This window comes from Pyxicephalus adspersus, chromosome 8, assembly GCF_032062135.1.
Source record: "Pyxicephalus adspersus chromosome 8, UCB_Pads_2.0, whole genome shotgun sequence".
NCBI classification, from domain to species: Eukaryota; Metazoa; Chordata; class Amphibia; order Anura; family Pyxicephalidae; genus Pyxicephalus; species Pyxicephalus adspersus.
The window spans coordinates 15,238,323-15,259,511 of record NC_092865.1 but is presented as its reverse complement, the minus strand read 5'-3'; the positions used below and the strand labels follow the sequence as shown (position 1 = coordinate 15,259,511).

At 39.2% G+C, this 21,189-nt stretch overlaps 1 long non-coding RNA gene across 1 annotated transcript; it reads right to left on the bottom strand.

The window, feature by feature from the left end:
* Positions 1-5,088: 5,088 nt before the first annotated feature.
* Positions 5,089-16,748, bottom strand: LOC140336466 (uncharacterized). Its single transcript, XR_011921898.1, has 4 exons — positions 16,537-16,748; positions 13,590-13,701; positions 7,918-8,079; positions 5,089-6,366 (listed from the first exon to the last, which is right to left on the bottom strand). It is a non-coding gene; the product is annotated as an uncharacterized lncRNA (long non-coding RNA).
* Between the last annotated feature and the right edge of the window lie 4,441 nt (positions 16,749-21,189).

The window sequence follows — 21,189 nt, the reverse complement described above, 5'->3', positions numbered from 1 at the left end:
CAACCCCCCCATGACCCTCTGCTTTACATGTCTGTAGATCACATGACAAAAAATCTGTGGCATTGCCATCCAAATCTATTGGCACAATAATAATATATACATATAGCAAAGTTCAGAATTTAAAAAGAAACTATAAAAAATGTTAAAGTGCCATAATGCAGCCTGCCACTAGCATCAGCACAGAAGTGTTTGTTTTTCCCTTCTGCAACATTTGTAAGGACCCTCCTGCAGTGTTATATGACTTGTCCTAAGCCCAGCATGTAATTGGAAAACATATAAAAAAGAGGCATGTGAAATAAAAAAAGAAATTCATATACTGAATGCTATCTTTAAAAGTATTGACCACATACAGTTACCAGAATGCAATATTCTTTACTCTAGTGGTTCATATTAACTGCTAATGCAGTTTTGATGACCTTTCCCGCATATGTTATATAAGAAAAGCTCAGTTTACCCCTTATGGATTTCAATCAGATTGAGAAGGCTTTTCATACTTTTAGATTGCACTGTGGCCTCTTTGCACTCAATCAGTTTGCAGCTTCCTCCCTTGACTGCTATAGAGGACAGAACTGGAACCAGGGAGCAGTCTGGCAATCTTTCAGGTCTATTGACATGACTGTGGACTCTGTAAAACACATTGCAATACGTTGATATAGTAAAATAGGTGAAAAATACAAAAAGTGGTCATATGTTCTGGAGTACAGGGTGTCTTGTTAAAATTTTATAACCAATGGTTTCAGATAATTAAACTACTGGGCTTTAATATTATATTAAACAGGTTTTTATTAATGCCAAACTGACTTATATGGTTTTTATATATATTTTTTTTTAATCTTAGGAATTTATTATTGGAATATGTGTGTGTGGGCCAGCTTATCATACAGTCCGAAGTCAGTGTAAATCATTTCTAAAAACGAAGTGTGGCTATGAAGGTTTGTTTGATGTAGAAATATTTTATTGCATACTCGCCTGCTATGTGTCTGTAATAGGGTCTTTTAGTGTTGCTTTGAAAGAATGTTGCCTTTTTTCCATATAAATGCGTGCTCTTTTGTATGTGCATGTCTCTGATTCATGTTCTTTGAAATGAATGCCCTACTAAAAACTCTTTGGTCCATCTGGGAAATATTTTATTAGCTCCATGTGATCTACAGTAATACAATGCATTTTTGGCCAGCTAGTGGTCGTTATGCTGGAAATCAGTTGCAGTTGGATGGTCTGATGGAGAGCTTTGTGCTTGGGTTTGATGTTATTACCACATACATCCAAAATAAAAAAACACATTGGAGATCTAGCCATTTTTGACAAAGGTGAACCAAACGTCCACCTTCAATGGTGTCTTGTATCCCTAATATTGTCCTTATCACCATGTGATGAGGTTTAGGTGAAGAAGACCTGTTTCTATTTAAATCATGAGATCAGTCTGGGTGTCAACCATGGCTTCCTTCTTAGATACAGTAGAGTAAGCATTGTCACTCTGCCATTGGAAGTTTTATTCACAGGAACTAGCTGCCAAAAAACCAAACCTGAAGGGAAAAAAAGGTTATTTAAAGTTTCTTCTCAAAGGTTTGATCAGTTGCAATTTACACTGCCAGGCCAAAAAAAGCCACACACTCTTGATAAGTTTATGCAATGCCTCAACATTTAATTCCATCCAGAGTTGCATTCATATTTCCTCAAGATATTGATTATGGGAAAATCAGATTCCCAATGGGTTTAAGGTCTGGATTCAATCTGAGCTCCATGAATCCTGATATTGCCATCTTGGAATGCCCCTGCGTTCTGGAAAAGTTCCATTATATTCAGGTAATTCAGCTAACCTCATTTTTAAGACCATAACATTGCTGAACCTAGACGGACAAACTAAAGCCTACTTACTGAATGATTCTTCTTGACATTACCACATTACATTTGGCTGCTTAATGGTTGATGGTTGCAATAATTCAGAGATTCATGAGAATGTTTATTTGTTCCATGTTTCACCCATCATAGCCATGAGTGCATAGCAGAGTACAGATAGGCGTATCAGGGCTATTGGCACAACCCATAAACCTGCTGAATTTGGTTGTAGTTAATACTTTTCCAATGGTTTCTTGATGTCAGGAATCAATACAAGTACACCAGTGCTGATAATGCAACTATGAAATATCAACCTTTTCTTTTGAATTATACATAGTATTTGAACATTAAAATAGTTGTAAACGCTGACATACACTGACAGGTCGCACACCATGGGGTCTATTTATAAATCAGCGAATCCTAAATTAACAAAAATGTTCCCTGGTGGAAAACCAATCACTGCCATTAAAACCGCATGGACCTGAGATTCTCAGATTAGCAAGAATCTCCACCATAGAATGTTTTTGTAAACGATAGGTTCCCTATTTTATAAATACACCCCCATTAAATTGTTTTAAACAAAACTTTATTGGACCTAGAAGAACCAAGGTAGCCATAGAACAAGCACTTCAAATGAATTTTACCCTATAAAGGAGCTTTGTTTCTGAATGGGGGTAACTGATGTGGACGTGTAGTCAAGCCTGCACCCATTGCTGGTTTTGCCTACTACAGATGGTAGGGGAGTAGATGAAAGCCCTAGCTGATTAAATTTTTCATTATGAAGATACTATGTATCACTAATTTTTGCCATTCTTTAAACCAATTATGTATTTTTAAACCTTTTTATCCTTTGCTAGTGATACCCTGTAGCCTCTTTGTATGTTCCTCTTGTCTATGATGGTTGTAGGCCTGTTTCCTAATGGTGGCAACCTTGGACCATAGCTGCACAATGGGTGTTGAAACATTTCAATGCCAATTGTTGCCCCATCAAAAAACCTGTGGGATTGAATAACCATTGGAAGATGTGCCACCCTCTTATATGAATTGCCTGAACAAGGATCTAAATACCAGGATCAAAAGTTATTTAATAAAAGCTGAAGATTAAGATACAGGTTTATTAAAAAAAACTTTCAAAATGACAGTAACATACTAAAGCTTTTATGAGATTTCTATTTTTTAAAGCAGCAGACATTCACCAAAACATTCCCTGGTCATCAATCACTGCTATTAGTAACACGTGGACCTGGAAGGTTCTCTTCCAGAAAATGTTTTCATAAATGTCAGGTTCACTTTTTTATAAAGTGACCTCTTAGTTATTAGTTCTACATATACGTTAAGATGGCGAATGCTGTAATATTTTTAAAATGTTAAAACAAGGGAGCTAGCTGCCATTATTGATCATTTTAATGATCTGTCTTTAAAATGTTGGCATTGAAATAGTTATTTTTCTGTTATTTATCTTGATAGAAAAGGTGATTAAACATTGCTTTAAATATAATTTAAAATATGGAATTTACTGGATACCAATAAAAGTTGGTATGTGGGAGTTAGGAAAGTTCTACCATTGTCCTCTCCCATATGCAGTTGTATAGCTGCTTTCTATAATGTTGCATCTGTTCTTCATCAGCCCAAAGGAGGTGGTGGGATTCTGGGCAGGGGTCGGCTTGCTTCCTACGTGACTGCATTTACGTATACCTGAAACCCCTTCATATCCCTCGAGCTGCAAAATTCCAGGCACATTCCTTGGATAAGGACTTCTTGCCTTCCTATTGCTTGGGTAAAATATGGATCTCATTTTTATTTTACTATGTACCTGGAGATAATTAAATTGGCATCCTAATAAATCTTTCCAAGGGTGGCCAAACAGCATTTAGTCTATGTTGTAAGCCTAATCTTCGTACTAGGTCTTCCCTAAGGGGTGATAACAAACACTTCCATGTTGGAGAGGAACGGGGGGTATTGCTTTACCTGCACAGTCCCGCATATTGGTTGCATCAAAGATATCACAACAGGTCAGGGCTTTGGTAATAATTCAGAGAATTGATGATTTACAACCCAACACCTTTGGCAAGATATTAGCCCATCTGTACCCAGCTATGCATCCTTTCACTGAATGTGTGTACAATATCCTACTCAGCATAGCTGATTTGCATGACAACAATCTTTTTTGTCACAAGATGGCGCCAGGCAATGATGCAATTACAGCATAATTTCCAAGGAATGTTGGACCGCTTGAACTATGGGGAATGACTGCGCTGTAAGACAGAGAGGGCTTCTTTTACCAAAGGGCCTGCGGGAAGAATCATTTCAGATTTATTGGCTCTGGGGCGTTTTGTTACGCACATCATGCTGGACGTTGACGTGCATTCCGTTAAGGCAGCCTAGGTATCAAATAGAATGCCAATGCATAGGAATTATTATTATTTTGTATTTACATAGCGCTGATATATTACACATATCATTAACTGTCCCTCAAAAGGGCTTACAATCCAATGTCCCTACCATAGTCATATGTCATTAACACAGTCCAAGGCCAATGTTGAGGGGAAGCCAATTAACCTAAATGCATGTTTCTGGGATGTGGCAGGAAATCAGAGTACCCACACAAACATGGGAGTACATGCAAACTCCATGCAGATAATGTCCTGGCTGGGGTTCGAACCTGGGACCTAGGCCAGAGTGCTAACCTCTTAGCTGTACTAATAAATTCCAATGCAGCACATCATAGCACACGGTAGTGTGTTACAGTGTTATGATGCATTATGCAGAGGATTATTTTGCTTTCGTTTTTTTGTTATACTGCAGTCCTTTTCAAATGATATGGTCCAAGGTCCAACATCTGAGCCATCATGTTAGAGAATGTTGATAGACATGTGCATGGTTATATCCTGTGCATCCTATGGAAGTGTCATTTTTATACCCTCAAGATGCATCTTATACAGTGGAAGATTGGAAATTAGAAGCACCACCCTAAATCATGGGTTATTCCTCTGACAGCAAACAACTCGGGGACCTCTTCACATATTGGGGTTAGCTGATAGCCTCACTTTTTTCCAATCCCACTGTTAAGGGCTAGATTAATGTCTGTCCCCATATTACGTGCTGTATTTTTATGTCAATACGCACCTTTCTTCTTACTAGCACATTCTGTTCTTGGACAATTAACAACAGCAGCCTCGTCACATTCCTTAATGATTGGATTAAAGTGTCTGCTACCTCTGTGTATATAAATGCTGCTGTATTTTCCTGAAGTGGCTTGGACAAGCTACAAAATGTCCTCAAACATTAGAAGAAGTCCGACTGAATTCATCTAACTACTACTACATATGCCAAGACCTGGATAAATGAGAACCTTCACAGACAGTACTGGCATTGTGGCATAAAGAAGGTAATTATATTGAGAACTCACAGACCGCTGGTGAATGGGTGGATGCATCTAGTCTCATAATGTTTTTTTTTGCAGTACCAGTTATTGGGTCCAATAAGTAATTATGTTTCAATATTACAACACTAAGGATGCAAGGATGTTGATGTTGCCTATGAATTGATTAATATTTTCCCTTTAAATAGGCAATATCCAATTGGCTTCATACTTAGTAAGTTGGGAGAAGCTGATTGGTTGATGGAGAAATTATAGATTATATTACAGTAGTAAAGATCAGTTTTTTATGCATGAAGTCTGACATGGGCTGGAAAGTAAATATATAAATAAAGGGATTTTATTCTTGGATGTGCTTTGTTTTCATGTTAAGTGCATGCATGTAAAACACTACATTATGAATATGGCCATCATTCGAGGACACCATCTAGTTCCTGGGTCAGAACTTCTGGTTTAAATATCACAAAATCAAATCAGTCCAGATCAGTGGTGGATGTAGCCAACAATGGGCCACTATGCAGAACATACTTGGGGCACTCTGCTAAACTGACTTGGGGTCCCTGTTGGCTAAGGAGGGTCCAGGGCCCTTGTGCAAGAACACACTATGCACCTCCTTATATCTGCCTCTGATCCTGCTACCAGTGCAGTTTTTGGCTGTGTTCAGCTATATCTAGAAAAGGTCACACATTGCTGCATTTGTACACCTTGACTTGCTACACAGTATAATGTTGCAGTCTGAACTCTGGTGGAAGTGGGCGAACGACACCTCACTGCGCTCTCTCTTCTTCACTTGTATTGCAGTCGTTCGTCGTTTATGGAACCACCAGGACGAATCCATGAACGATGTCGGACGAGCGATGTACACGTCAGATTCGCGTCCGATAATATAAGTTCATTTTTTATGTTGCTCCATATTGCAACATGTCAGAAAATGAGTTATGTAAAATTGTAATGTTGCCAGTAAGTCTGATTTAGGTTACATTAGATCACTGTTCAGATCAGGGGGTGGCCAGAAGTTAGGACACACTTGTATCTGTATACATTGTGTTGTTTGTACATTCTCTTCTAAAATGACATTCTCCTTAAATCTCCTTAAGTGCTGTTTGTAAGAAGCAGCCAGAGCATCATTTCTTATATCTTCAAGAAGAGCCCTGAAAAGATATGAACAAATAATGAAGTCTTAACACAGTGCTTTAGCTAAATCCTTATTTATATTTTACAGACACTCTCCTAACTGTTTCTCCAAACCTAAGTAATATGGGAAGGGTTGACATACCAGGACTGCACGAAGGAGAGATGTACAGCAAAGTCTTGTGTTTATTAACAGCGGAAATCCATAAAACACAATTTCTATTTTTGCTAACCTTACTTATGCCAGACTCATCTTCTATTTTCACAGGCTGAAAATATTTATAAAGGAAGAAATCTGGCCTCTGGTTCTTTTCTGACTTCATGGACTACAAAGCCAGACTGAACTCACCGTCGCCAAGCAAAAGTATTTCTCTGCGGTCATTTCCTCTCAAGCTTCCAAGCCACGCAGCCTATTTGCAACAATTGACTCCCTCCTAAACCCCACACCTGCTCCCCCCACAACATCCTTCTCTGCCCACGACATTGCCACCTACTTTAGAGATAAACTTGACAAAATCAGACATGATGTCTCTGCTCACCGGGCCAATCCAACTATATCCACCCCCTCCACCTGTAAATCATCTCTGGCCTCCATCAGCCCTGTTACTGTGGATGACGTCTCCTCTCTTCTCTCATCATCTCCATCTACTACCTGCCCGCTTGACCCAATTCCCTCTGATCTACTCTGTGCTCATTCCTCCACCCTGGCCCCCATGCTGACCGAACTATTTAACTTTTCCCCCTCTACTGGTATCTACCTCTCTGCTTTCAAACATGCCATTATTCTCCCTATCCTGAAGAAACCCTCACTAGAACCCTCCATATCTTCTGTGCTTTCCCTTCAAATCCCTCCACAGTTCTTGTCAACCTACCTTTCTGACGTGGGAAAATACTCCCCCAGCCGCTCTCTCTGCTCCTTCAATGACCTACTAATGACTTCCTCACTCATAACCTCATCACACGCATGACTGCAAGACTTTTCAAGAGACGCCCCGACTCTCTGGAATGGTCTTCCTCATCCTTTTTGGCTTGCTCCTACCTTCTGCCCATTTAAAAGAGCACCCAAAACCCATTTCTTCAAACTTACCTACCTGTTCTCTCCAGTCTCTTAAACCCTCACTACTTCCCATCACTCCATATCTCCCCTCCTATTGTATGAGACTTTCCCCCACCACCTAGATTGTAAGCTCTTTGGGTCAGGGTCCCCTCCTCCTCCTGTGTCACTGTCTGTATCTGTCTGTCATTTGCAACTTGTATTTAATATACAGCGCTGTGTAATATGTTGGTGCTATATAAATCCTGTTTATTAATAATAATAATAATAATAATTAAAAATAGAAATACATATTTCCTTCTAGCAGTAGGTGCAACTGTTATGTCCATTTGCTGGTGCTAGTTTCTGCTTTGTTTAAAGAGAACTTGTTGATAATATAAAATTATACAATGTACATGAAAATACTTACTGTCCCCTGAGCAGCAACCTAAACCGTTGCAAATGCTGTACCTCTTATATGTAAAACAGGTCACATTCTTAAAGCAGAACTGTCAGTAAAGTATAAAATGACACCTACCTTTACTTCAGCAGAGACCTCAATCCCTCCACAATTGAATTTAATTCGGTTCTGCGTCGTCTTCGGTTCGTTTGCTGGGCACCATTATCTTCCTCTTCATTCAACTTATGCTTACATCACTCAATCTCATACTGCAGGCCTGAGAACGGGTGACAATTCCTCCTGTAAATGTAAAAAAGAAAAATCAGTTGCCAATCTCATTGCGCATTTGCAAGATCAGAACTTTTTTTTCCCAAGATTGAAAGGAGCAGTCTGAAGCCTCCTGGGATACATTGCGTACTGTTGGGCTCCCATTCAGTATTTACCGCCATGGGGCTTCCTCTTCTTTATTTAAAAAAATATATTCCAACACAAAAACACATTTTTGGCTTAATATAAAAAGGTTGTATAAAGTAAAAAAATGTGATGATAGGGTTGCAAGGTTATCCAGTATTATCTCCAACTGGTGGCTCTTTTAAGCATCCAGTCACCAGTCTCTGCCACCATCCATTGAGTAATTAACCAGTCACCAAAGTTTATTGCTCATCTAAGGCCATCATGCCTGATGCCATTGACAAACCAGTCACCAGGATCTGCCGCCATTTATGAATAAGCCCACTCTCTGCTGTCACTTAGAATCCAGGCAATAAAGTCTGTTGGCATCTTTCTACCTTCCTTCTTTGCTTTCCCTCATAACTACACCAGCCACCAAGGCATGTTGCAGATTTTAATCTATTTATAAACCATTCGTAAAGGATCTACAGTATCACCAGAATGCATAGTTGACTAGCAGCAAGGACAAATGCTAAGGTGGTGCAAACAGCAGTTTCAGATAAACCAAGCAAATGAAGCTAAAATAATTTTAGTCTAGGTTCCAGAAAAGTAGACAATGATTGACAATAGTAGAGTTATAAAGCCAATGATCAGAATAAGCACAGGCAATCTTAGCAATAAACATTTGATAGGGTAACCAAGACCATTAAAAGATAGAAGTCTGACAGGTTGGATTCCCGGCCCTGAGTAGGCAGACTAACCTGTTAATTAGATTTTTGCTGAATGTCCAGTTGACCACTTAAGCTTTTTTTTAATAGGACAGGTGTGCAGTACAAAGTCCCAAACTTTAGTGCTGAGTAATGATCACCAGATGAACACTCAAAGCTGATCATAAACCATGAAGTTTACATTATTGCAACATAGAGTAGCAGCGAGTTTACTGGCATCATTTGTAGGTAGTAAAATATTGCATTTTGAGAAACCTCCTTGCATCTAATCCCATGATTGGAAATGAAGAAATATCAGTGCTGTAAGGAAGCTACAAAATTCATCAATGTTAGTGCTTTCAAGAAATTTGAGGAAAAACTATGGTTAACAGGTCACATTCCCTGTCAAGGGAAACATAAAGTGAGTCTACCATCCCAATCTGTTTTTAATGAAACCTTTAGAAATAATATGGTTTGCCATAAATGTTTTCATTTGGTCCTAGAAATATTTCTGGACTCCAGAAATATTTCTTAGAAAACCTCATATATGACAAGAGCTTGGATGTGCCTTTTCGTCCCCCTGGACCGATAAACTAGAAACTCTTCTCAAGTGAGATATGGTGGAGATTGCTTAGTAATGCAGCTTTGTTTTGGCACAAATAACCCAACTTCTTGTAGCAATGGGAGGATGACATAATTGTATTTAAAGAGAAGTAGGTCACACATGTGAAGATGAAAGCGCAATAGTTGGATGCCGAATCCAAGCACGCAAGTGGTCAGCCAAAGGGCAGGAGTGTAAATGATTTGTAGAAAATATTTTGTTGGGTATGTACTTGGCTATACTAAGATGATCAAATTCATTTGTTAATCATTTACATCTGTTTTCATATTCCGGCAAACCACTGGCTGGAGGTTGGCCGAAGGTCGAGTTTTAGAAGCAGAATTCCTGCTTTAGTACCCCAATTCTGTGTTCTTGGTTGGATATCCTGCACAGGTCAATCTGTTTATGTGTATCAAATGATAAGCTTTCTTACTATATAGACTTTCCAACATTTCTGTGCAGTTAGAAGGGGAGGGTAATTTTTGTATTGTCATGTTTCCCAATTCTCCCATGTTCCTCAGCTGTGTAAACCATAAATAATGAAAAACATCAGCACTGTTTGTATTCTTAAAGAGGGACACAGAAATAAATATATATTTAAGTAAGGTACATACATTCTAAATATTGGGCCTGATATAATAAAGTTCCCCAAGACTGGAGAAAATAGACTATGATGAGGGAATCTAGGAGATATAACAAACCTGGAATGGATTTGGTCCAGGATTGAAAAAAAAAAATAAACAATTTTGAGAAAATTAATTTCAGGTTTGCTGGATCACCCAGGCTCTCCAATGATGGTCTATCTTCCCCAGTCTTGGAGAGCTTTAACTAACCAGCCCCCTTGTGTAAGTGTGTCACAGTGGTCATGGTACCCTAACAATGCTTTTACCTGTCTCTACATCCAGGTCTGCACCATCTTTGATTGAAGCATTGTTCAGGGTCACCATCTACTTCTTGCAACTTATGGTTGTGTTCATAAGCATCCAACATAGACCAGCTCTCTCCTGTAATCACTTGAAGATTTATCACCAAAATTTTTGCTTTATATAAAATAGTGGATAACCCTGAGCTCCCCCATTTATGTCTTTATTGTTGCAGCAGGAAAGACTGAAAGGGAGCACAGAGCCTCCTGGGATACATACGTCACGTTCCCCAGGAGGCTTCGAGCTGCTCCTTCTGGGAGTGCCCGAGGCTTTTTCCTCCAACGCACAGGATTACACATACTCATTGAGATCGGCACTCATTTTTTTCCTATTTGCAGGCTACCTCACCCGATCTTGTGCCAGCACACTGTGGGATTGGGTGACATAGACAGAAGAAGATGGAGACTCCTGGTGCTTCCTCCCAGGAGATTTTATTTTAATAATAGTGTATAATAATAATCTTGATTGTCCATAAAATCTAAAAACAAAATTTGAAGTTGTATTAAGGTATTCTTTGCTTAGTCACTAGGCCTGATTTATTGATGCTCTCAGAGACTGGAGAAGATAGACTATCATGGGAGAACCTGGGCGACCCAGCAAACCCGGTGTGGATCTGGTCCAGGATTGAAAACATTTTCCAACTACTAGGAATGTTTTTTTTTTAAGGAATCCAATTCAGGTTTGCTGGATCACCTAGGTTTTACCATGATAGTCTTCTGGGATACTCTTCCCAGTCTTGGAGAGTGTTAATATGTCAGACCCACTAAGTGAATAAAAATATTTTAAAGCTGTCTGCGTGAGTATTGCTCTACATCCATCTATCTACAGTCACCACTGTAATTGCAGAAAAGAAATAATGTATCAATGTAGACATTTGCTCCAATATCTTTTTGGTTCTATGTCATAACAGCCAGAAACCATAACTTAGGATATCCTAGTTGCAATGTACTAATGTAATTACTGGAGATCACAAACTGCTAGTAGCAGAAGGCTGCAGGACCTTACCCATCCTTTTATTATATGTAATTCCAGAAAGTCAAATGAGGAAAGCAGAATACAAATCTAAAGATATGCTGTTTACACTGCTGTTTATAATAAACCTAGACAAATGCAATAAAGCTTTATGGGAACAGTAGGAATGGTTTAGAACATATGTCAGGGTTTTTCTTGTCTGTTGTTGGCTATTACTAAAAGGATCTGTCCATTTTTTGTTTGTATACCATTGTCACAGCAACATGAAAATATATACTGAATATGAATATATATATATATATATATATTATTTTATTATTATTAATATTATTCAGGTCTTCATGGAACCCCTGCTATATATCTTTATCCACAACTAACAGTACATTAGAGTGGTGATCTGTAGGAAGAATGCCTCTTACATTACAATGCCACCCTTACAGATAGCCAAAAGGATCATGCGAATCTATTAAACAGACCTGAGAGGTACAAATTGCTCATTGCTTAAGTAATCCCTCTGGAGGAACCCTGGCTGAGAAACACTGCTGTACATCCTACTTGTGGCACCAGAACGGTTTTGACCCATTGAAACATTGTCTCTTGAAGACCTCTAAAGGTGTGTTGTGGTATCTGGCACCAAGAAAAGATCCTTTAGGTCAACTGCCTTCCATCCTTGCATCTCTTACACCGGCAATTCATTCAACATGGTCACCTTTTTCCATTGTTTTATGGTCTAGTTCTGGCTCTCACATGCCCATTGTAGACACTCTTAGCAATGGATAGGGGTCAGCATGGGCACACAGTAATAATGTATGGTGCACTGTGTTTTCTGGCACCTTCCTGTCATGGCCAGCATTAGGTTTTCCATCAATTTGTTCTACAAATTGTGGGATCAGAAGAGACATGCAAACCTTCCAATACCATACAAGAGCCAATACGCCTTGGGTATCCATGACTCTGTTACCAGTTCACGGGTTGCCCTTCCTTGCTCAATTTTTAATAGATAGAAACCAATGTATACTGGGAACACTGCCCACAAGATCTTACTTTTTCAAGTTGCTTTCAACAGTCAGCTAGAAATCACAATTTGTCCTTGCTTGTTCCCTGGCTACCTAAAATATATCCCAACCCTTGACATGTACCATTGTACTGTGATAATCATTTTTTCACTTCTATATCAGTGGCTATAATTCTTTGACTGATTAGTGTGTGTGTGTATATTATTTTTGTACAATTTGGGTAAAATTTTCTATCAAAGCTTCAACAATATTCATGTATTTTCCTATATAACTGCTTTAATTGAAGATCATGTCTTCCCTATAAACAGTTATTTAGGTAATATTATTGTTCATAGGTATGTTGAAAAATGACAAAAAAATATTCTTGTAAAAGAATAATACAAAGTTGGTGTATTGGTAGGAAATGGAGGATTTTGTCTGCTTCTATCGCCTTTTAGATATACAATATTTTACACCTGCAAAGAATGATACATTTTCTGCTCCTTCTAAAAGTTTATGGAATGTACTTCTGCTTCAGGGAGTGGTTCATAATTTCTAAAACTTGTGCTGTCATGCTTTTTTTTTCCAGTCCCTTTTTTTTATATCGTTGATGTCCCACAGCAAATATTTCATTTTTCTTCATTATGGAAATGAACGATCATATTACATTATTGTGTGAAATAAAAGAGGTATGTAAAATAAAATTCCAATATCTAAAGTATGCCATGAAAGATGTGTTTTGTCTGGTTAAGTTACATATATTTTTAGAAAAATTGCAAAAGTATTCATAAATACTGGATATATCGTTGAGGCACAGACAACAAATAATTTACAATGGCAGCATAATGGAGGCAAAGTTAATTAACAAATGATTGGTTTAAGCAGAACTCCACCTAAATCCCGTTAGGCCACAAAAAATGGCACCAGATACACAATAATCTCCTAAATTCACATATAGTGGGTAGCTGTCCCGACCCTTAACCTTAGAAATAAGTGCTTAACCACCCTTGCCCAAGGGCCAAGCACTTAATGAAGGCACACTGTCATTCATGGCCCATGCATGGTTGAAGACATCTCTAGAGCTTCCCCACTCATCCCATTAGGTTTTCTTCTACCTTTAATATATTTAAACAAGCCTTGGAACTCACTTATTCAAAGATGGGTTTTAAGGGCCATTTCCATCATTCTCATCATAAACTAAAAACCAAAAAAACTCACTTACCTTAATTTCTGCAGATGATGATCCCTCCGGAGCTCTCCTGGATTGGGTCCCACTCCGTCCTGTAATCCACCTTCATCCCAGCGGGCGCATAGCAATATTCTTTCATCGTCTTCTGTGCAGGTGCAAGAGCAGGTAATGTAGCTGCTGTAAGATTGTGCATATGTGAGATTGGCATTTTTTCCCAATGTAGAAAATAGCCCCTTCTGCTTCTTCTTTTTTTTTTTTTAATAAGAAGATAACTTTTACCTTACATAAAAGGGTTGTCTACCCTTTTATGTAAAGTAAAAAGTTTGGTGATAGATCCACTTTAAGCCATCAATATTTAGTCTCCATCCCTGTCATGTATTCTTTATGTTCCTCTATATCTTAGATTGCAAGCTCTGTTGGGCAGGGTCCTCTTCTTCTCCAGTGTCATTGTTTGTACTTGTCTATTAGGGAGATTTCTCACCTGCAATACCTATTTATTGTATAGCGCTGAGTAATATGTTGGTGCTTAATAATAAAGGGTAATATGATAATAATTTGTGGGGGGAAGTTCTTGCTTCTTCAGCAAGCATTGGGTGGGTACTTGTCGCTAAGGCTAGGGGCTTGCTAGTGTCACCATGCAAATTCAGACTTACTGAACCATAGACCTCACTCATCATATTAAGTTTATTAAAACATATATTCTTCAACCAGAGATTCTCTATGAGATCAGAATGATGGGTTCAAGGAGTTATCATAAATAGTTATTGTTGGATCATAATAATCATGCTTCGTTCATTTGCCAGGACTTGTCGGCCACACAGCAGGGAGAACGTTGACAAAAATCCCCTAGAATCCAGGCTATGGGAGCCCTTATATGGAAGTTATTGATGTGGATAAAGTTGTGTACTCATTTTTAAACCAAGTCACATCTGGTAGAGAGGACCAAGCACATCTGTTGACCTAGAAAGCTAATTTGATGGATTTTAGCCAGTAAAAGGAATGAGTTAGCAGGAGAAATATCTGGGAGGCTTAGATAGTTTCCACTTCCAAACAGAAAGGGGATAGCTACAACTACACAAAACAATGGCAGCCTTCCATCAGTGTTGGATCTCAACAATGCTAGAACAAATTATCTTGAAAGTGGCTGCCCTGCGAGGTTTGTGTTATTGTTGCTGCTAATCTGTGCTGATGGAGTTTGTACAGGGCAGGCAGAGGATATGATTGTGAAACCGGCTACAAGGGTCTGCAAGGATAGTAAATAGAATGGGATTTTAAAAGTGGATCTAAGCCCAAAGTTTAAATTAAATATAAATTCTCCAGCCACTTTATTAGGTAACTTGTTCAACTGCTTATTAACAATGGTCAACTCACCATATGACAACAACTCAATGCTTTTGGAGGCCTGAGGCTATAGTTTGCATGGGCTCATCCAAACTGGACAAGAGAGACTGACTGAACTTCCAGCAGGATAGCGAACCACTTCATAAAGCTCAAATAATTTCAAACTAGATTCTTGACCATAACAATGAGTTCATTGGACTCCAATGGCCCCCATGATCACCAGATTTCAATCCAATACAGTTTTGCAATGTGGTGGAACGGGAGTTTTTCATCAAGGATGAGCAGCTGACGAAAATGCAGCAACTCCATGATGCTCTCATATCAATATGGACCACAATCCCTAAGGAAATGTGTAATAGGTTCGGAAAAAAGCACTTGATTTTTGCAATGCTAGAACTTTTAAATATGAAGAAGGGAACTTCGGATAGAGGCCTTGAGCATGGCTTTCAGCAACATTTATTATCTGCCCATAATCAGTGCAGGAAGTAGGTGCAGAGAACCTGTTAAGTCACCCAACTAGATTGAAGATACCTGGAAAACCTACGAAGATTTTGTTTTATGTGTATATTGTTATAATATTGCTCTACATAGGGGGATATGGTGACTTTAGCCCTCTGTTGGGTTTCAAGTCTTAACATGTTTTCATATTACTATTTCCTATTTTTATTTACTATATCCTATTTTTTTATTGCAACTCAGTTTATTCACTTAAAAAAGCTTTAGCTTTAGCTTTTGTTTCAGTTCAATATATAAAGTGATTTTGTTTTTTTACATTAGCTTCCTCTGTCGCATTCTGCTGTTAAACTCTTATGTCTCCATGTAAAGCAACAATCTTTAAATTCCTTCCCTCTGGCCATGTAACATCTCATTCTTTATAAAGTAAAATAATATCATTTACAAAAAAAACTGCATAACTGAAATACAGATCGGTGTGCTGTTGAATGGTGACCAATATATTACCTATTACATTACAAAGCTCACCTATGAAATAACATTCCTAGGTACTTGCATTGCATAAGGTGTGCAGATGGGAGACGTGTTAGACAAACCTTACGCATGCAAAGCCAAGTTATTTTAGAACACGAACATAAATAAGAGCAAAATTCACCAAATTGGTCCCACCAAATTGGTGGTCTGCTGGGTTGATACTCCCCCTTGGCTCATTTACGTACCTTGGATAGTTCAACAGAGATACCGCCCCATGTCTGACCTGGTCCCTATCCACCTGAAATCTAACGCTGTTTCTGCCAACTTATGTGTCCCAGCTCCTCCTGTTACATTATCTATAATATAAATTGAATATCCAATAGGGAGAATAGAAAACCACTATACTGGGCACAGGATGTGTATTCCAATAATAGGGGGCTTAACTCTCCAGCATTTACCAGAAACTGACCCAAGTAGAACAACCCCTGGCAAACAGATAACTACATATGGGAACTATTTTACCTGCCAAAGGATTTGTATTTTAGTCCAGCCAGTGCTGAGATTTGCAAAGCCTTGCCAAACAGCACAGTCAGGGTGATGACCTGCTTTCATTCCACTACAGTTAAAGCTCAAGTCCAGCCTGTACAAAAATAAATCTGCTATCTGCTCTTTGCAAGTAAAAATAATAAGTGGCTCCGGCTGCTATGCTCACCCTATCTCCGGTGCTGTCCTCTGCAGACTCACCCATCCAGCATTGCTCCAGCGTAATGGACACCCAGTGTTATATATTCCACTTTGAGCCCAAAGTGTCAACACTTTATCCTCCACCTTGGATTTACAGGAGAAAGTTGCAGTATCTGTGACTTCATTTCATTGCATTGTGCACCTCTGCAGCATTTCAGATCTGCCCACCATGGGAGGAGAACCAGTAGTGTCAGTGGACTTAGGACACCTGGAAAGTCTGCATTGAGTTACTAGTACAGAAAGAATGGGTAACAGGGAGTAGGAGGAGGGATCCAAGCCATGGATTGGTCATTAGGTAATACAATTAGGTCACCTCTTTAATTGAAGCCTATGATTGAACAGGAAAGGATAAGCAGTAGAATGATAAATTCATCCCCCTGCTCTCTTATGTATTATAGAATACTTGATTGGCTTAGAGTTCTGCCCCTTCTGCTCCTGGTTTGAATGCATAACTGCTTTATCTAGTGTTTTAGCTTTCTTTCTAAACTGCAGGCAAACTACAAACCACACAGATGAGATACATGCAGTATATAGGAGCTGTTTTATCAGATTGATTATTCAGATTGATGTAGCTCCATCACATAGCCAGTTGGATATCATTGACTACAGTGAAAGTGGTGTCACCTCCCAACATGTTTGCATGTTGTGCACCCTTTAATATTATTATTATTATTATTATTAATAATAATATAATCAACAGGATTTTTATAGCGCCAACATATTACGCAGTGCTGTACATTACATAGGGTTTCAAATGATAGACCCATACAGACAGTGACACAGGAGGAGGAGAAGACCCTGCCCCATTTTATTTCGGCTTTAACAGGTTTCCACCACTATCCCCATTGAGCAGGTTTTACTTATTTCTCCCAAAACCACAAGTAAAGAACAAAATCGTAATTTATTCCAGTTTATAAATCCTTACAGGTAGTGGTTGCATTAGTTTTCACTTTTTAAGGACATTTCAGCAAATACATTATGTGTTAAGTTAAGGGACTCCATGTGCAAAACATTCCAGCTTTCTAACCCCCCACCCCACCATTGCCCACGTTGCATAAAACCAGCCCTGGTCCAGGGGCAAATTAAAAATTTCAGATGACGTATTTTCCATGTGTGACTTTTTAATATATTAATGAAGGAATTCTATGGCACACTGGATCTTTTATTTAGTTGATGGGGGTGTGTACAATCCTCCAGTGCTTGGAGATTAATTCTTTGGCTGCAATTTGCAAAAAGGGTGTAACTGATTTTTCTATACTTTGATCAGGTGAATTGTGGAACAGTATGAACCACAATTTCTTGCCAATCCGTGACTTCCTAATTAAGCTATGTCTGCGTTTTCTTCAAAGAAAATATATTCCTCTGCAACTGTAAATTTAAGTCTTGCAGAAAATGAAGCTGCATGGCATACAGACCATTAGCAATTTCATCTGGAGGGCTCAGCAATGTAACACAGGAAGGAAATCTCATTCTTTGATACAGGTGACCACTAGAGGGAGCATTTCAAACTATGCATTTGAATTATAGTCATTAAAATATGGCCCAGCCAATTAGTAAATCTGAAAATTACAATAAAATGCCTTTTAGCTCAACATTATAATAACTCAATTCCTAAAAACACAATATAGATTCGTAGTAAAGTTTCATAATTAGTTCTACTTTTCATACATTGGGACTTGGGGAAGAGTTCTGCCTCTTGTATCACACAGAAGACCAACACATTGCTGCTTGGATAACACAAATGTTGGCTACTGTATGTTTTTCTCCCATGCTTGGCAGTTAAAACAGGAAGTCTTAGGCTTGGCAGAGATCTAGCACTTTTGTTTTTGTGGTTTAGTGCGGAGGAGAGTCCGCCCACACCCAACTTTCTCCAGAAACGCTGCATGTTTAAGATACAGGCGCTTAATTCCACACAAATCTGTTAAACTAAAGACTGTTGTTTGCTTTCATATGGATGGTACTTCCTAAGATAAACTGGCCTCCGGCCTGCAAAGAAAAATCTTTCTGACTGGGCTGTTAAAGAGGAACTCTGGATGAAGCATCTAATAATAGGTATAGAAGAAAAACCATTAACCTATAGATGCTTCTTCTTCTTTTTTTTTTTTTTTGTGATATTTAGGCTATGTTTACATGGGCCATGAGACTGTAGTGCTTCCTAATTCCACTGAACTGCTGACTCCGGGGAAATGCTACATGTAGCTTCTCTCCACGGCAGCCACAAAGAGAATAAATGGAGGCAACAATGAATGGTGCCAATGCCGTTGACTGGCACCATCTGTCAAATGTGCAGATTCTGGTTCTTTACTCCAGCACTCCTGTGAGACTGGCAAGGTGTCCCTTGGAGCCACATGGGATCGCTTGATCCTAAGGTAGTTCTAAACCTGTCCTTAGAATAAGAAATAATATTCTGTAAAATATTGGTCTGTAGCAGGAATTCTCCTCTCCTCCTTTTACAGTCTGTAAGCAACAGTTTGCCTGAGTTGCACTTCTGTTCCAAAGTGGACACTTTCTCCATTTACCTTGATTAGAGGGGCCATGGCTACATTCATAGTTAAAGTCCAAGTTCCAATTTCTTGCCACCACTGGCCCCCCAGTTTTCCCCCCTTGACCCACCCCTATGCTTTTTCTATCTATTAGATTGTAAGCTCTTTTGAGCAGAGCCCTCTCCTTCTCCTGTGTCATTGTATCTGTCTGTAATTTGCAATTTACATTATGTAATACAGTGCCGTGTTATATGATGGCGCTATATAAATACAGTTTAAAAATAATATTAACAATGGAGGTGTCTTTTCGTTCATTAGGTAACTGTTAGAGTTCTCACCGCCTCTTCTCTGGTGCTGTCCTTAATAATAGAGAGGGTAGCGCTGACATCATTACATCGGTGCTGCTTTCTGAGTCACTGCACTGATTGCAAGGTTCTGTGTTGACTTCTCTCTGGGTTGCGTGTCCATGATGGCCTGGGTTTATTTTACTAGAAAGAGTAGGGACAGCTTAGGAGAGAACATAAAGACAATTTAAAGACCGATCTATGAAATGTAAAGATGAAGCATGGACATGCACATGCACAAAGCCTGTGCTTGACTAGTTGATAGAAGAAATGGGGAATTAAATGACTCCTAACTAAAATTCAACTTACTGGAAACAATGTTCCATAAACAAGAAGACCTCCCTGTTGCACGTTTACATAGTTTAGTCTTTTTTGGACCTTTTTAAGATGGGGGAAGTCTTGAAAAAAATTTCAGGTCTTTAGGAAACCCCACTGCAATTGCTATATCTACAGCTAACAGTATTTACCATGGTTATCAGTGGAAAAATGTCACCCTTACACCCAAAAAGTTCTTTGGTGTCAGTAAGACTGACCTGAGAGGCACAAACTGCTCATTGCTCAAGGAACCCCCAGCAACCTCTGGAGAAACACTGTCATAGTTGGTCTGGAATGTCCCTGCTGAAGATTATCCATCTCAATCAGTTCTGATGACTATCTACCGTGTTTCCCCGAAAATAAGACCTACCCCGAAAGTAAGACCTAGCACTATTTTCTAAACCTGCCCTAATATAAGACCTACCCCGAAAATAAGACCTAGTGTAAATCTGTCCAGTTCAGAAAAAAAACCCACCCAAAACTGTAATTCAGCCTAAAAAATCTAAAGCTTAATACCCCCATCTAAAATTTAAAATCCTAATTTAAAGCTTAATAATCCGCACGCAAGCCCTAGCGCCCGCCCCCCCGTCCCCCCCGCACGCGGGGGTCCGTAACAGCCAGCCCACCCCTGCTCTAGATCCCCCTTAACTACATACAGCAGGTCAGAGGAGAAAAAGAAAAGAAAAGAAAAGCATACATAAATTAAAAACCGGAGGACAGTACTCACCGAGTCGTGTTCTTTCCCTGTGAAGGCAGCGGGACACTGAAAGAAAGCATGCGGAAGTGCACACTCCGGAGCCGCACAAGCCGATGCTTTCTTTCTAGTTCCGGCTCCTGTCACAGGCGGAGTGATACTACATGCACTCCGCCTGTCAGAAGCCAGAACTCGGGCTCGCGTCTTCCGAAAGGTAAGTTTTTTTTTATTTTTAAGACCTACCCCGAAAATAAGACCTAGTGTGTTTTTAGGAGCCAAAAAAAATATAAGACAGTGTCTTATTTTCGGGGAAACACGGTAGGAGAGTAATTTCTCCTACCCCTGAGAAAATGTCCCTTTATTACCATTGTATCTGAACTATAATAATATGGAGGAAAAAAAATAACAGAACACTGAAAAAGGACACAGGGACTTGTTTCCAAATAAAGGGCCGTCTCTTTAAAAGAATAGCTGGGAGCTAATATTTAGCTATTTTACATTTATCACAGCCGCTTGTGCTGGTTCTATCAGATGACAGTACTACACAAAGCCCCAGAATTATCGGTATGGGGGAATTCCTCGAGCCTTTAATGTATCAGTCACTAAGCCATTTATCTGAGTGTTGAGATTATAAACATTCATCTTTACCTGCAGCCCGGCACATTCTGTTCATCTGCCCCAGGGCAGGAGGTATATAAGAAAAAACATGTCTACCACCAGCCTACGGCTAATACTATGGTGATAAACTAGAACATTCAGGAACTGAAAATGGATGTACTTTGTAG